Here is an 18,295-nt window from a genome sequence, read left to right on the forward strand (position 1 = left end):
TGTGCAGTCCTGGTGCTTCAAGTGAGTTGTGGGGTAGGGCGGTGCACATGGTGCTGCCTTCAGTTTGACCATCCTAAGTAACCTCTAACAGTCAAGGGGCGAGTGTGATGCAACGGCATGAACCATGTGCCATGCTCTCCGGGGTGTGTGCCCATCTCAGCTCATCCCGGCTCAGGTGACGGCAGAGCAGAGAGTGGTGGCAAGAGGTCAGCCATGAGTAGCAGGGAGCACCTGTAGTCAGCTGGGACCCAAGAGGCTAGGAGTTCCAGGTGGAATTCCCAGGACTTCCCACAGCTCATTCATGCAGCTTATACTTCTCCAGCACCTGTGATGTGCTGGTGCTTCCTTTGTGAACAGAACCAAATCCCTGTCCTCCTGAAGTTGATGTTCTAGTGGAAATAAGAAATGATACACACAGGAGCAGATCCTGGTCAGGACACATGAGTGCTGTCTATTTTGGAGTGCACAAGGTGAGATCCTTTGGGAGGGAATGTATGATACAGGAAAATGTGGGGGAGAGGATGGCCATATCCCAGGTTGTATTTGGGTCCCTGGGATGCACCTCATCAAGTGTGGGTCCTTGGTTTGCCCAGCAACGAATTCGAGAGCCACAGTTCAGTAAAAGTAGATTTATTCAGAGAGATATATACATCATAGACAGAGTGGGCTGTTTCAGAAGGCAACAGAAAGGCCATGAGGCATGGGGGTTGGGTGCTCCAGTTTAAAGTAAAAGTAGATACACACTCCACAGACAGTGTGTGGGCTGTCTATCTCAGCAGAGAGAGCAACCACGAGGTGTGGGATTGTTAGATTTTATGCACTCAGTATCTTCATATGCTAATAAGTGGGAGGAATATTCCAACTGCTTTGGGAAAGGTGTTGGGATTCCCAGAAATTGGGCCACCACTCACCCTTTGACATTTTATGGTCAGCCTTGAACCTCTCCTGGGACCTGTGGGAGTGCCATTTAACATCATGCTGTATTTCGGTGAGTGTGTATTGAAGCTCAAGATCTACTGGGAGTTGACTTTTCCACCATCTTGGTGCTAAAGGCTGTGCCATTCCTTTATTGGATTTGCCCGGCCCCTTCCTTCCTTTCTCATGAGGGAGCTCTGGACTGATTGCACAATTGCAGAGCAGGGGACACAGCGGAAAGAACTTCATAAGTGGAAGGTGGAAGGCAGTGTTGGCAGTAGAATTCTCAAGTCAATTACAAAGTAACGGTCTTCTTTTTGCTGGGGGTACATGGTGTCACATGAGGGAACTGTGAGCCTTGGATACTGTAGTGAGTGGGTGGCTCACTGTGTATACTGTGTTGCTTCTTAGGCAGCCCGAGGACAGTTGGCTTATAGGTGACCCATTCCCTCAAGCAGGGGTCTCTTTGGGGATTTTCTGCATGTGAGGGTAACATGGGTCACTTGGGGGGCAGGACCAGCCATTCACAGCTTGGTCCACAGTCACCTAGTGCCCTCAAGGCTTTCACCCCATGGATGCGTCACCTCCCCCTGGATGGGGACAAGGGCACAAGTGGTGGGGCAGCTTCTCAGTGGTGGAGGCATTGCTCTCCAGACCCAACACTCATCAGCGTGGACCCCTGGTGTTGGCCACAGTCTTGGCTAGATGAGGCTGTTCGGTAGCTGAGCTCATGAGACGCGGGTGCCATACTTCCATTCTCAACAAGAGCTCTAGTTTTGAAGGTTCTGGTTAGACAGCCACAAATACTCCATAGCCCATAAACAAAGAACTGTCTCCTTCACTCGGGGAAGGGCACACAGAAGGAGAACGGATCATCCTGAGAGCAGGAGAGGCCAAATCCGTCCTGCCATCAGGGATCTGACAGATGAGCCAGCTCAGTTCCTCTTTCTAGTTGTTTACTTGGAGGATCTGGGGTATTTGGGTGACCTGCAAGTGTCAGGAAATAGTACACAAGGGCTTTGTAGATTTTCTGGTCCGGTGTTAACTCACCCCTTTGTAGCTGTTGTGCAAGGAAACAAAACTTGGTGGACAACAGGCCATGGCCTCTGCTCCCTGGTGGAGCCAGGAGATTACAATGTTAAGTACGACTGCAGGGGCATCATTTCTATGTTGAGAGGCCAGATGGCCTTACATAACTCTCATGCTGGATGTCTAAGTTGCAGAGGGAAACTGGATTCCATCCAGCTCTCCAGCCAAGGAGGATACCAGAAGTGGCCTCCGCCACCAACTGTGAGCTCTTTGCCTCCACTGACAGCAGCATCTATAGCAAAAAGCTGGGCTGCCACCTGCGTTTCCGAGTAGACATCTGAGTACCCACAGCAATGGCCTTGTGAGGGTTGGTTTGCCCAAAGAAGCTGTGTGTGAGATGGAGGGAGCAGTGCCTTGGTCAGACAACGGGCCGGCAGGCAGGCAGTGACATCTGTGCAGCGCAGGCCCCATGGATCTGAGCCAAAGGGAGGCGGGTTTTGGAGCAGGGAGCCTGGGCAGTGCCGTGTTATTCGTAAGAAGATCCTGGGCTCTGGATCCACGAAGTCATTGGCTTGATTCCTGACCCTAACCTTCATCTTGGGCAAATGTTTGAAGCTTTCTGTGACTCTGTTTCTTGGTGTCCCAAATGGGGACAATAGTAGCAATTACCTCTGAGAGTCAGGAGGGCCTTTATAGTTGTCAATTCATTACACTCACAGCAGCCCACGAGCACTGTTCTAGGTCCCCCAGTTTACACGTGGCAGACGGGTAACCTTTTAATCAGTAATCACGCAGCTAAGAATGGTCAGAACCAGCATTGGAATTTGATCCCTGTGTCCAGATTATTTCTATTCTCACCCAGTATTACTGGAAAAGTAGTAAAGTCAGAACAAACACTGCTGGGAAGTGGGTGCTTGAAACATGCTTGTCATTGGGGAGTGTTGAGTTCACGTTCCTCACAGCCCATCCGAGGCTCCCTGCATCTCTGGCTGCCCCTGGTGGAGTCTGCAGGGCTCTGGGCAGCTTCTCCTTGATCTCTACCCCCAAGGCTCTCTGCTCTCTACAGGTTAATTCTCAACACTGACTGCTCAGTAGAGCCAATGTCTAAAAACAAAAAAAAGGTGGGGTGTGTATGGCTCAGTGGTTGAGCACTTGCTTAGAATGCAAGAGGTCCTGGGTTCATTTCCAAGTACCTCCATTAAAATAAATAAAGCTAACTACCCACCCAAAAAAGGAAAGTATTTAAAAAACAAAAAACAGTACAAAGGCCCCACTCCAAGCTGGGGCACACTATGTTATAAAGGCTCCCAGATGCTTCCCATGTGCAGGAGGGTGAAAGCTACCCCTCTACAACTCTTCTCGTGAGCTTGTCCACTCACACCCATTAGCCTCTTGAAGCAGGGAAACTACTTGGCTCAGGCTAGAACTTTCTCCCGATTTCTAGACTTTTATTTGCCTACTGGACATCTCTCCTGGAGCCCACAGGCACCCAGCCAGAACTGAATCAGTTGTCTCCTCTCACGACTTGCCCCTCTTCCTGCCCTTCTTGTTTTAGGAAATGGCACTATAATTTAGGACACTGCCAAAGCCAGAAAGCTGGCCGGCATCTTTGACCTCTTCCTGCCCTTCCATCACACCTGTGGCCAATCCGTCCACCTGCTGAAATGTTTTCTTCTCTCTCCTCCTGGCAGGGCCTCAGCAGGCCTTCACATGAATCTGCCAATAGGTCTCCCTGCCCCTATCTTGTCTCTTTCTAGATCACTTTGCATGTCTCCTCTACCTTGGAGGCACACAGAGTCCTGTGTGATGTGCACCTGTGATCTCTCCACCTGGTTGCCTCACCTGCCTCCCACACCCTGTGATCACTTCTAGACTATTTGCAGTTCCTGGAAGTGACCTGGCTCTCTTTGGCCTCCCTCCTTTGCATGTGCAGCTCCCCAGGGAGAAATGGCCTTAACATTATACCTTCACCTGATCACTTCTAGGGCATCTCAGAACTCACCACAGTGGTTCCCTCCTCTGGGAGAGCCTTGGCTACAGTTCCGGCTCTCTGCCCCGAGCACCAACTGCTGAATGTTATCCAAGCCCTCTTAACACGCCTCCTCAGCCATCATTTCATGATGAGTCCTGTGCACCTAGGAGCTCCCGGAAGCAGGGACTGTGTCTTTTTTCTCTTTATTCTCAGAGCATGGTAGAGACTCAGGTATAATGGTGGAGGGAACAGTGGTTATTCTGGAATTTCTCTAGAGTTAGGGCCTAGGGGTAACAGTCTGGTTGGAAGAAGGGCTTAGTGGATTTACCCTGAAGCCACATTTTTCAATAAACATTTCATGTTGTTTTTGTCTACTATTTGAAGTTACGAGTCTTAAAACAGATTGACGATTTCTAAAAATTACTTTACCGAAGATTGAGGAAAATGACAGTTTTCCATATTTAAGAATATTATTTTAATTTTGTGTGACTGGGGTGGTGGAAAATAGAAATGCAAGGGTTACTAAAGCATTGTTATCCCCTTCCCCACCCTCAGGTCCTTTGGACAGAAGAGACCGGGATGTGAGGAGAAAGCTTGGAGGGTGGACCGTGCACTGCTTTTAAATTGTGACAGTTACTTTTACTTTTTTTAATTTTCTTTTTTAATGGAGGTACTGGGGTTGAACCCAGGACCTTGTACATGCTTAGCACGTGCTCTACCACTGAGCTATACCCATCCCCCTGATATTTGTGTTTTTAGTGGGCATAATGTGCTGGTAGCAGGTACTTTAGCATCAGACACAGTCACCTGCGTCTGACCATCACGTTAATACCTTTTTCATGAGCTAGAGAGCTAGTCTGTTTCCAGAAGTTCAATAAATAATCTACATTTTCTTTTTTCTTAAAAAAAAAAGGCATTAACTCATGTTTCTCTTTAGTATCGCCTATAAATAAATGTGATTTTATTAACCGTTTACCAAAGTGTTAAAGGTAATAAATATTAAGTACAGGTTTCTGAAGCATCAGTCATCACTGAAGATCCACATTCTGCTGTTCTCTCTCTCTGTTAGTCACCTTACTTCTGGAGTTCTGGAAGCGGCGCCAGGCAGAACTTGAGTACAAATGGGACACGGTTGAGCAGGAAGAACAAGTCCAGCCAGAATAGGAGGCGCGGTGTCCCCACGTGGAAACAGATGAGATTACACAGGAAAAGCGGGCGCTGTTTAGATGCACTTTGGTCTGTTTACTTCTGGGCTTGTCAGCCTTGGCTGCATGTTGGAATCACCAGGGGACCTTAAAAAATGTTGGTGCCTGGATTCCATCACTGCTAACTCGGATGGTACTTAGTGGCCAGGGGTGCATTCTGGCATAGGGAAGTTTTTAAAGCTCCTCTGGTTATTCTAATGTGCAGCCAAGTTGAAGGAGCACTGCCTGGAATGGTGTACACAGAAGAGAAGTGTGGTCCTTCATTCATAGTAACAGTAAAAAGGGGGAAAAGAAAAAGTCTGGTATAAGTGTATAACAAAAGAGGCATTGACATTTATCCTTTCATAACACCAATAAATAAATGCAAAATATAAATTAGCTGCTATGACATAGATGTAGGAGGAAAGACACATTGGTTTTTATAGTTGACTCCCATTTTTTCACATGTGCCTTCATTATTGCCGCCTCCTTTTCATCGTAGACTAGGTGCCCCTTTGTCTTTAACTAAGTCCCGGTCACTGCTCCCACTTCCGGTTGGGATGTGCACAAAGCAGCATGGCTCTCATCCTAAAGTCAGAGAAAGGGTAGGAGAAGCAGGGAAACATTTGTTGAGATGCCATCAGTGTTTGAGCAGTGTTTGAGCTAGGCATTTTATATAATTGGAAATGTAAATTTATTGCTGCCACTCCTGCTGCAAAATTAAAAAAATAAAACTATATATCTTTGTATCAACCTTCCAGAGCTATGAAAAGATGATTTTTTGAGTCATCTGTATTATTGCTTCTTTCCATCAGCTGAGATAATTTAGAGCTGATGGTACTTGCAGTCAGCAGCAGCAGGACAGTATGTTGTGAACATGAATAACTCTTGGAAAGAAAATGCTTTTACTAGGAGCATCTGAAAATGTCTCCAACTATAGATTTAATAAATTGAATCACAGATCTACAGAATGTTGGCACTGAAAAGTTCTGGAGGGAGCAGGTAAAACTCCTCTTTTTATAAATCGAAAAAAATGAGGTTCAGCTACCAATAGAAAGTGACATTTGTCTTTTACAATGTAATAAGCTTCTAATAATCCCCATTATGAATATTTCCCATTGTTTACAACTGAAGATGGTGGTCAAAGCATATGTTGGTAAAAGACTGTACATTCAGTGTTGAAAGCTGAAACTTAGACAAAATTAGATGTTCATAATGCTTTTGAGTCCTGAAAAACAAAAACGTATCATATTGGCAGCATACAAAAAATACTGAAGAAAAGTTTTTTGGTCTTTTAAACTGCCAATTTTAAATTTAAAATTGCCAGCTAATAAGTTTAAATTTTCATTAGAACATGCTTGTTGAAAAATTGAAGATGAAAACTCATTTCACTTTATCGTTCTTCCTTATTTAAAAAATTGCCTAATATTTTTTTGTTTAGTTTTTTAATTGAAGCATTTTACTTTACTTGCAAAAGTATGCTCCATTGTTTAGAGAGGCCAGCGTTGTGGTAGTGAGAGCTTGGGAATGAAGTTGCCTAAATTCATATTTGAACACAGCAGCTTGCTTCCTGAGTGATCTTGGACAACTTAACTTCTCTGTGCCATAGTTTCCTATAAAATAAAAATAAGAGGGTTGCTTCTTCATGACTGTGGCAATGACTGGTCGAAGTAATGTACAGAATCTACTTGGAAGACTTCCTGGCACAGAGGAAGGGCCATGTAATTAGGGACAGCTATTATTATACTATATCTGTTTTTATAATCCATGTAAACCTTGATTCTTACTGATTTCATCTCTTAAAAAAATTCGAAATATAAACTCTAAAATGTAAACTCTAAAACTTCATAGTTGTAGCTAATTAACACATAAAGCTCAACCAAGAAACACACAGTGGAGACCAGTTAGCTGCCGACACCTGTGAAACATTCTGTCCTGCATGGACTCTATGCTGTCACTACTGTCACTTCTGAAATCTAAGGCAAGCTCAGGAGTAGAGCTTTACAGCTTGGCCTCGTCAGGTACCCAGACCCCCAAGCTCAGACCATGGCAGGGAAACAGTTTACTGTTCACATATGCATTTTCAAAAAACAGTATTAAAATGAACACTGTACGTATTTTGTTTGTTTGACATCGTTAACAGAAAAGAAAAGAACAAAAAAAAAGGAAATAAACCCATGCAATTACAAATAATGAGGCTATGTCTGAAAATTATTTTTTTTAAATTATGTTTAGGATTTATTGACCAATTAGGAGAAAAGTCATTTCATTGATGTAATCCCTTGATTGACTTAACTTGTTTTTTTAGTTAGGAAGAAGAGAGTTTTCCATTTACCACCTGGGGAAAGTGTATACATATAACCCTTTGTGCAAGTGCTCTTTTTCTGGGTAAGAACCTGCCACAGACTTTTTAAAATCTAATGTGAAATCCTGAGAAAACTGAAAAGCTGGGAACTATGAAGTCTCATAGAGAAAACTTTTTCCAGAAAACATCTGAGCCAATGCAGGGCACCACTCTGTAGGTTCCACAGTCTCTTCTGCACACAGTGCTTCCCCCAATTCTTTTCACCTCATTTGTTCAAATCAGATCAGTGGTTTAGGATTCTCCAGGGTCTGATTAAGAGACCAGATGGAGGCATTAAGATTTCTAAAATTTTCCAAGAGTAACAACCAAGGTAAATTATCTAAGAATAACCTAAGAAAAGGATAGTAGGAACTATCAAAAAATAAAAGTAAAAACTACTGAAAGATATAAAAGATGCTTTAATCACATGATTCTAGATTAAAAGATCATATCTCCAAAATATCAGAAATTATAAAATTGATTTGGGGTTTATTGTGAATAAAATCATATTAGTAATATAATAATTAATAAGATAATGAGACTTTTAGTAGTTCAAGAATAACCAGATTAGAAAATAGGACAGGAAGTCCAGATATGGGCTCTGATATCAATAATAATTTAATATAAGAGATGGAAGGCATTACAAATCAGGGAGATAAATAAAGGTTATTCAGTGAATGGAACACTCGTTAGCTACTTGGGGGGAAAAGAAAAGATTGAAATCATACAGTGAACCATATATTGTGATAAATTCCAGAAACACTTAAAAAGTAACACAATTAGAAAAAAACTAGAAATAAATATGGATGTTTACACAAACTCTAGGTGAACAGCAAGTTTCTGAGGAAAGTATACAAAGATTTCCATGCATCAGAAGCATCCTAATTTTAAACAAAACACCAGAGGATGTTATTTGTTTACAAATCCAACAAGGGGCTAATTCCTTCAATACATAGAGAGTTCAGATCACTTCAAAGGTAACATCAAAAAATCTCAGGAGCGTAGAAGGCAGAGAAAATGGACACACATTGACAAAGGAAAAATAGATGTCACACTCCAATGATAATTCACTCAGTGCACATCAAAATGAAGTAGTTTTCCACCTCTCAAGTGACACAGCTCTGTTTATGAGGATGAAATGCTAGTGATCACCAATCCCATGCCTAGGTTACTGGATATTTTTTGTGAAGTATGGTTGATTTACAATGCTGTGTTAATTTCTGGTGTACTCCTCAAGATTTCTTAGAAAGCAGTCTGGCAGTTGATATCAAGAGTCAAAAATATTCATATGCTTTAATCAACTAATTCAGCTTTGAAAAACTTTTAATCAGGAAGTATTTCAAAATGGCAAGGAAAATTCAGTACGGATGCAAGTCACAGACATACTTTTATATGTATATATATATATAAAATCTCAGCCAAAATATTCTTCCAAACGTTCACAAAGTAGAATAGTTTGCAGCCATGAAAAGGTGTGTCCATGAAAATATTTTATGACATGTCAAAGTGTTATGCTTACAATAGGCTTGAGAATAAAATTAATATATAAAATGATTTGTAATATACAAACAATGTACCGTTCTGAAGGAATTATGTCTATAGGTAGAAGCATTTTTCTTATTTTATTTTTTATTCATTTTCAGAGTTGGAGTCCTTTCATTGTAGGTGACAAAATCAATTTCCAATGTGTTTAAACAACACCCAAAAAATGGGGATGCATGGGATTTATTGGTTCCTGTAAATGAAAACCTCAGATCTGAGGTCTGGCTTCAGTCAAGGAGAGATACTGTAGCCCAGATGATGTCAAGGGCTGGTCTTGTCCTGTCTTCATTCTGTGTCCAATGATGTCTCAGCATGCTGCTTCTAGGCACTCAGCATCCCAGATCATCCATCCAAACCAAGAGAGGTCTCTTTGGCAGCTTCCTCTCTTGATAGAGGAAGCTTATCATTCACATGGGCACAAGCACGTATCTCCTCACATAATAGTGGCTCTTACTGGGTTATTTGCCAATTCTCCAATCATGTGCGAGGCCAATACAATGAGGGGTATTATTTGTCTTAAACCAACTGAGATCTACCTCTGGTGCTTCAGAAAGAGTGGGTTAATCGAGCTTAAATCAGAGGACTTAAAACAAAATGGAGGTTATTTATCCTAAAGCAAATTCTGGGCCCTCTTCTAAGACTGGGGACAGATCCAGGACAACAGTTCTGTCCAGTACTGAGTACTTTCAAATTTTCTTTAATGAGCAAATGTTAAAATTATGATCAGAAAAGATGATAAATAAGAAGAAACTTGAGGAAGGAGAATGGAAAGCTTTCCTGTTTCATAAGAAATATTGAACCCATTAAGTGCTTGGAAGAAAAATGGAAATGTGTCAAGTTTGTAAAAGTTCTGAAATGAATTACAATTGGTTTCACAGACCATGTAGTAGACAGTGCTCTACAGTTAGTGTGTCTTTGGGCTCTTTGAGTATTTCAGTTCTTTCACTTAATAGTTGCTTCATTTGGGGCAAATTGCATCATCTCCATGTGGCTCTATTTCCTCACCTGTAAAAGAGATATAATATTACCTTCCCAACAGGGTGATTGTGAGGATTTAGAAAAATAGATGTGTGCTGAAGCAATAGTAAGCATTTAAAGAATCTTAACTATTAAGATTACTTAATACATAATTAAAAAATTATTATGCAGACTTTTTAAAAATGCATAGTATTTAAATGGCCTATATGTGCTGTACAAGAGAGGAAGGCTTAATATACCTTCTATAATACATTTTTCACAGCCTTAACTAATTTTCACATTTAATCACACACACACCAAAAAGTTATTCCTTTCACAATCATGAAGACTTACTGTGAAGAAAAGGATGATGAAAGAGAGTAGAGGAGAAAATAAAATGCTTTCTCTACAAACTGATGGCTTAAAAACTAAGAAAAACACCTTTTTAAGACTTTGGTCACCATATTCATAGCTAATACTTAGGTAGAGTTTTTCACATGCCTGTGGTTAATGTTCTAATTGTTTTCACAATTAGTAAATCATTGACTCATCACAATAGTCCTATAAATTGCTATTATTATCCCCCCATTATGTGGGTGAGGAGATTGAAGCCCCTAGAAGTTAAGAAATTTGCACAAGGCCCCACAGCTAGCATCGGAGCTGGGATCAAGATGCAGGAGTGTGGCTCCAGGAGGGGCTTGTAAACACTTCCACTGCTCTCCCTTGCAGGTGCAAGCCAGCCTCCCGCTGTTACTGTAAATAACATGATGTGGTTCACCTAGTCTTGAAATTCACATTCTTTGTAGCTTTCTCTCTGGGGCAGCCATCAGGAGCAGCCAGGGACCCTGAGTACATGCTTCTAGACTATGACCAAGAAGGTAGATGGAAGGAAAACAGTTTAAAAATGGGACCTTTAATGTGCATTCTTCAGTGGGCAGAAAAATACCTGCCTAGTGAGGAACTGAAGCCTTACCAGCCATGTGCAAATTATGCTTCAGACACTCCCGTTGCCCTTGAGTCCACACAGTCAGAACTACAATGGATCAGGGACATGAATCTTGTGCAAATGCAGGGAGTAGGAGTACCTGCCATTTTAAGATCTCAAGGAGTATGAAAAGCATGTGAAGCTTTCATCAGCAGAGACCTGCTGTCACTTCCACTATTTCCCTCAGGGCATGTCCACAGCTTCACTGGTCCTATTCAGAATGAAGATGACAGCTAGCACCTGCTGACCCCTGAATCAGTGATAGGTTCTCCCTTGAAAGGAAGCATATCCCCTTCTTGGGTTACAACTAGTTCATAACCTAAGTAATTCTATAGATGTAGAAGGGATACTTTCATTGGTTCTGCTATCACAGACTTGTCTCCAAAAGAACATGCCACCAGTTACTCCATTTTCAGCCATTTAAAGATATACTTAACAGGCTTCCTTCTTTAGTGCAGTTTTAGGTTTACAGAAAAATTCACAGAAAGTGGAGTTCCCATATATTCCTTATGCCCTGCACACAGCTGCTCCTGCTGTCAGCATGTTACATTAGTGGATGCACTCATTCTTTTTGACATCCTTCATTCCTCCTCCCCGAAAATTTAACATGCCTGATATTCACGTCTCTTGTGGCATTTACATGCGATTTACATCACTTCTCAGGTTTATGTGAAGTTTACAGCACGTGCATGTTGTCTGTTTAAGCATAGATTGGGGGCAAGTTTTCTGTGTAAAAATACGATCATTAGTGAGCCTTATGCTGCTGGGCTTTTGGGTTGTCAGGTCCTGTTGACCATTGCTTCAGTTATTGGGATCATTGTCTACAGACTTTCAGTGTTCATTGTATTTTCAGCAGAACTTCCCAAGAACCTGAATGGAAGAGACCCAATCCAGAAGTACCTGACTGTGCAGGTGGGCCACGCCCATCACTGCTTCCCTCATCAGTTTTATCATCATCGTGACCCTGAACGCCATATATGAGAAAGTGGCAATCAAGATGACTGAGTCTGTTAAGCTCCTTCTGCAGCTGAGGTCATTTCTACACCAGTTTTAGAACCAGGTCAAAACAGAGACTTTATCTTTTAGGCACTTCAATTCCAGTACATTACAGTCTTTAGAAAACTTCAAGTGTAAACGTATTTTCTCTAGCCTATATGAGAAGTGAATTAGCTGCAGCTTTGCATTAGTAAAAGGGACAAAGAAAGCTTTAGAATGTCCAAGCTCTGTGTAAATATGTCAGTGCTTAATAATAATTTCAATTACATTAGATCATGTACCCTATTGTTGAAAGTAAATAGTCTCTTTATTGCAAATAAGTGGAAGAGGGTCGTGGTTCCAGTGGCAGATTTGCTTGTGCGTTAAGGAGAGGACAAGTAATCACACTGTTATGTGTCCTCCCCCCATGCTGTTCCTGTTAGTGTAGCTCCATTCTCATCAGCTGTGGCTTCTATAACAAATGTTTCTTCTCTCTGGCTTGTATCCCAGCCAGGGGCTTAGCGGCCCTAGTTAACTGCTTCCCACACACTGCATGTGGCTGGGTCGTTCTCCCAGTTGTCTGCTCAGTGGTCATCTTCTGAAAACATTAAGACCAATTCAAATTTTGAACTAGGAGGATGTTTTATGTTCCCCAAATGCTTCCAGCAAGTTGCCCCGTGTTTTGTTTGTTTTCTTCAATAGTCCTACCTTCCTGCCGTTCAGGGAGAGAAGAGAATTTCATTTAGCAGGATGTTTAGAAGTAGCTTTCTTTCAACTTACACCTGACAGAGGACAGTTCTTGCCCATTGGATACTGTTCTGCTTATAAATTTTAAGGAACGGGTGACTTTGTTTTTTTTTTTGCCTTGTGTGATATTGCATTCATAGTGGGAGAAACTCTTACAACAGTGTGTACAGTTGGAATTAACATAGTAGCTATGTTAAGGAATTCAAAACAGCTTATATGAAAAAAGTGTGAATTGTGTATATATATATATATATATATATACATATTTAGCGTGTTAACTCATGTGTCCGTGGCTTTGATTATGGTCTCAAAGCTGTTCACAGTTTTACAGACTTAACTTTTCTTTATTCTAGCTGCAGAGATCCCAAGGACCAGACTGACTGTGGGAACAACCTAGCCATGAAGGTGTTCTTCTTCCAGTTTTTCAACTACTACTCCTCGTGTTTCTATATCACATTCTTTAAGGGCAGATTTGTGACTTATCCTGGAGATCTGGTGTATTGGCTGTGAAAATACAGAAATGAAGACGTGTGAATACAGCTTTGTGTTCGGACAGTCTAACCTGTTTCATGTTTTCTCTTAGTTGCCCAATGAAGAGTGTCTTTACTCTCTGTTCCTTAGATTTTTTTAGGCATAAAATAATGACTTTATTTCATGTTAGAGCTATCTAAAATTTAAATGAGATTTTCTTTCTAATATTCCAGTGTGACCCAGGTGGCTGTCTCCTTGAACTGATGATGCAGCTGACAATAATCATGGGAGGAGAGTCCATCTGGAATAACATACAAGAGGTGTTACTTCCGTGAGTACTAAGTCATGTGATCTTGGGGTGAGAACGGCCCACCCATCCAAGTAATTTTCCTGCATGCCCATCTCTAAAACAGGGGAGACTCTCTGCTTATTAAAGCTCTCCAGATAAGATGATCCAGCCAACAGTGTAAACATACCTTCTGTTTAATAATTATGTTTAAATATCTTCCTTTTTATGTTTAAATTAAATCCTCAAGTGCTATAGTTTCTGCTTATTAGCCCATCACTGGGGACTGACTGATCAGAGCCCGTTGAGAGATGGCCCTTTTTGGGGCCGTGAACTAAGTTTTCCCACAACTTCCTGCAACTTTCTCCTCCTTTTATACATGCATTTAAAAATCCATAACAGGAATTTGTTGAGTGCCTAGTATGTGTTATTCACTGTATTAAATGTTGTACATATATGTGTGTGTGTGTGTACAATTTAATCACCCAAACAATCCTTATTCTTATCTTCCTTTTCAAATGAAGATCCTGTGGCTTAAAGAGGGTAAATGATTTGCCCAAGTTCTCATTGCCAATAAGAGACCACTGTGGGACTCAGATGTAAGACCCTATCTCACAGAATTCATGTTCTTCTAAGAACAGAGACTCTCTTGGTGTCCTAAGGCACAGGGCTACATAATGTTTTAAGAGACTCTTGTCTAAAATAATAACTACAGAAGTTTTGACTTACTGTTCTCTTCCTAAAAATGAGAAAAGCATATGTTAGCAAAGGTCACACTGTCCTTTGGATTTTCACATAAACCCAATCCCATATCAAAGTGGACAGTCCAGTGTTATCTGCAATTTCTGAACATTTCAAGGAGCTTAGTGTATTTGCTTTCTGTTGTAACAAGTATCCCCAAATGACATGGTAGTAGGAAGAAAAAAGAAATAGTCTCCACTAAACAACACAAATTTAACCTTGTAGGGTTCTTGAACGCAGGAGCCTGCTGAAGTCAAAATATTGGCACGGCTGTTTCTGAAGGCCTCAGGGGAAACTGTATCTTTGACTTTTCTGGCTTCCAGAGGCCACCTACGTCTCTTGGCCTGTGACCTCTTTTCCTTCTCTCAAGGTCAGCATGGTTGTGTGCCTCTGACTCTGATCCTGTGGTCAAATCTCCTCTCCTCTCTCCCCTCTTCTGTCTCCCTCTTCCTACTTTAATGACCCTGGTGATTACAATGGGCTCACCTCTATAATCCAGCTCGTCTCTCTTAGAGTAGGCTGGTTAACAACGTTAACCGCATCTGAAACCATAGACCCCCTTTGCCAGGGAAACTGACCTCTTCCTATTTTCTGGTGATAAGGACATAGACATATTGGGGGGGGGACATTTTTCTGCCTACCACACTAAGCTTTTTAAGATAATTTCTGGCTTTGAGTTTCTGTCCTCATGAAACTGTTGATATCTCTTCTGTCTTGCCTTCCACAAAAGCATTCTGCTCCTGGCCAACCTAACTGCATTGCTCACACTCTCTGTGGTGTCCCCCAAAACCAATTACACAAGCAGGTCTTACTGTTGTTTGGAGCATGGAGGAGAAACTCAAACAACTTGAATTTTGAAATAAAAAACCTCCATCATTTTAAAATCTTCCATGCCACTATAAAAATAATTATTTTTTAACTTCATTTTTTAATTTTTAAACTATTTTAAACTTTGTAACTTTTTTTAAACTTTACTTTTTTTTCTTATCATCCTTCATTGTAAGCTCCAGAAACCTGCTATTCTGCCCACCGCATCCAAGTTCCCTTTCATTGTTTCTCCTCCCTTCCCTAACCTTCCTTCACTCTCCCTTATTACCAATTTTCTGTCCATTCTCTTTATAGGGCAGTTAAATTATTTTTTCTTTCCTTCTTTCTGTTTTTGCAGAGTGAACACATTTCTGTGTCAGTGTGTCCTTCCACATTTCTTCACAAGGTCTTCATCTTTCAGCTTCAGGATGGATTACTGTGGTCTGTCTCTAAACAAAGGCATTTCCCTTGTCCCCCAGCTCACCATGCCCCTCAAAAAAAAGATTCTGATCTTTGCTGTGAAATGAATCTTTTTTTTCCCTACTGTGCAGTAGACAACTCTTACCCTGAGCTCACAGTCAGATTTCTCCAGAGGAGTAAAAGTAGCTCATGTGCAAATAATACTACTTTTCTCTGTGAAAAGAAATAGATCAGATAGAGGAAATACTTAACTCAGATTACTCAAAAGCATTTCCTGAAGGAAATAGGTTAATTATTTAACACTAAATTTTGTTGAATCTGGTTATCAGTGAGCTATTTTTACCAATCAAGAAGGATATATTTCCTAAATTGGTACTGAGCAATTCATGTGAAATGAAACTTGCTCACATGAACTAGTTTAAAGTAAAGGATGCATTATAGTATCTGTGGTCTGTTTATACCTTCGCTTAAGTAAGCACATTGTTGTAGGTTCCAGTGAGCTGAACTTTGCCTACATGTATTTCTACTCTGGGATAAAATATTTAGGGAATATATTTTGAATTATGTTTCCCTTTTTTGAATACCAGAAATTCTGAATGGTAGCCAAGTTCGAGGGTGGCTTGTGTTTTCCTCACTGCCTCTTCTCTTTGTATAAGGTGCCAGTTTCCTTCTTAATTTTTCATATAAAATCCTAACATACTAAAGATCTATCAATTACTCTTGCTGCCCCAAAACTATACCCATCCTCAAAAATACATAGGAAGGGAAAAGAAAACTTATCAAAGTTAGTGACTATTTTCATGCTATTTAAATATGTCTAAAGGAACATAATGAAATGAATTTTACCATATCTCACCTGCCTCCACCCCCCAATCCCATGTGGGTTTGTTGAGTAGGATTCTGGGAGCAAATGAAGAAGGACAGTGATGCCGTGATCCAGGCTCTCTCTGGGGTCTCCCCAGCACTTGGATCAGTACTTGGTATGAAGTAGGCTTCAGTCCGAGCCAGCTGAGTGAGTGAGTGACTCACAGGCATCGAATGCATAACATCAGTGAATTAACAGCATTCTTTGTAGGACTCAGAGAATAAGCTGAGTGACCTATGGCCTTCCCAGCCTCACGTGCTATTTTGACATTGGGGTCATTTCTGGGAATGTTATTCTGTACTTGACAAAAGTCTAGTACAATTCCAGGGTTAAGTAACTTGCCCTAGGGAAATTTTATGATAAAATATTAAGAAAAATGGTTAAATGCTCAACATGACATAGCATTGTCCTTTGGTGTTTAGATAATGTATGGCTGTAATTTTCTTACTTTATATGCTTTCTACATTTTCCATCGTGTGTACGCACTGCTATATAGTAAGAAAATGCAAATGTTTAAAAGAGAAAATCTCTCTTCTCCAGATATGATTTGGTTAGAGGATGAGTCAGATAGATATAATAAGAGAATCTTAAATACATGTGTCCATAATTCACTCTTTAAATCCAGGAACAGGAAACTCAGGAATGAAATAGATTAAGAGAATCAAAGATACTTGTATTCAATATTAGCAAGTAGGAGTGTCCTCAACAGAAATGGTGATTATCTATAATTCAGGGATTAAATGTGATAATGAACGTACAAAGACAACATGAAGTAGAAAATGCCATGTGGCAAGCAGTGAGTAAAGGGCAATTTACCATGATTATGCCAATATGTGTGGTCAATTCCCAAGCAAATGATTGTGTAACCACTGCTAGAGGGAGAAAGCTTCCAGCCTTGGCTGGAGAGTGGGGAGGATCCAGTGTCTGTATTTTTTAAAATGTCTACAGGTGCTTCTCATGTGCAAATTGGTATCCCTGCACGAGAACCATAAATCAACAGAAAACCCAAAAGACCGAGGACAATGATGGGTTGCCGACAGCCCAAGCTTTTCTGCCACAGATGAGTGGTTCCACGCAGGAAGACTGAGCAAGAGGCTCAGAGCCTTATCTAAGGACAAGCAAGTCGGGACTTCTAATACGACCTAATGCCATCGACGGGGGAGGGCAGTTCAGCACAAGAAGGGAGCACCAGGTGAGTTAACATGGAAGTTACTTCCTGGATCCAAACCGTGATGGATTTGGGTCCCGGAGGGTTAAAGCCCTGCTTCCATTGGGCATGGACCGGATTCCACAAGAGGCTGAGACAGGAATTATGAGGCAGAGAAAAATTCCCCCAGGGGACTCCCGAGTCTGGGTGCCTGGAAGGGTGATGGACGAGCGCGGTCCCAGCTCCACCCGCACCGCAGGGCTCCGAGTGGCCGTGGAGCTGCGCGCTCCCGGCTGGACCTCAGACCTGACTGCAGTGCTCCGGGCTGCAGCCTGGGGAGCGGCATCAGGAGCAAGCTGTCCCCGTCATTCTCGTAAGTGCTGCAGTGACCCCCACCCTTGTGGCCACAGTGTTCCCAAGCCAAGGGTCTAAGTGACTTCAACCTTATTTACAGGTGACCACAGCCGGTTAGCCTGTGCTGCTCAAAAAGAAGATCCCATATGGGGTTTTGATGTGTTAGGGGGTTTGCTAATACCTGGCCTGCTTTGAATCGTTTCATCCTGACAGCAGCCTGGGCAGGGGAAGTTTCATCTCCCAATTTTATTTCAACTTGTTTGTTGAAAGTATAGTTGGTGTACAAGATTGTGTTAATTCTTTGTGTACAGCATAGTGATTCACTTATACATACATATATATATATATATATATTCCTTGTCATATACTTTTCCACTATAGGCTATTAAAAGTTATTGAATGTAGTTCCCTGTGCTATACAGTAGGATCTTGTTGTTTGAAACAAAAATTACTAAACAAAGTAACAAAGGAAGCAGACTAAACCTAGCCATGTATACGGCACAGTTGAGTTTTTCTCAGGATTTAAATGTGGTTTTGATCTCCAGGATCTCTTT

At 41.4% G+C, this 18,295-nt stretch overlaps 1 long non-coding RNA gene across 2 annotated transcripts in view; it reads left to right on the top strand.

Moving 5' to 3' along the window:
- The window catches only part of LOC135320688 (uncharacterized), a 52,524-nt gene extending 34,875 nt beyond the window's left edge, over positions 1 to 17,649 (top strand). For both annotated transcript variants that reach the window (XR_010379949.1, XR_010379948.1), the window contains 2 exons: positions 13,355 to 13,452; positions 17,189 to 17,649. This is a non-coding gene — a long non-coding RNA (uncharacterized LOC135320688). The remainder of the gene's footprint in view (positions 1 to 13,354; positions 13,453 to 17,188) is intronic.
- The last annotated feature ends 646 nt before the right edge of the window (positions 17,650 to 18,295 follow it).

Source organism: Camelus dromedarius, unplaced genomic scaffold (genome assembly GCF_036321535.1).
Source record: "Camelus dromedarius isolate mCamDro1 unplaced genomic scaffold, mCamDro1.pat HAP1_SCAFFOLD_114, whole genome shotgun sequence".
NCBI classification, from domain to species: Eukaryota; Metazoa; Chordata; class Mammalia; order Artiodactyla; family Camelidae; genus Camelus; species Camelus dromedarius.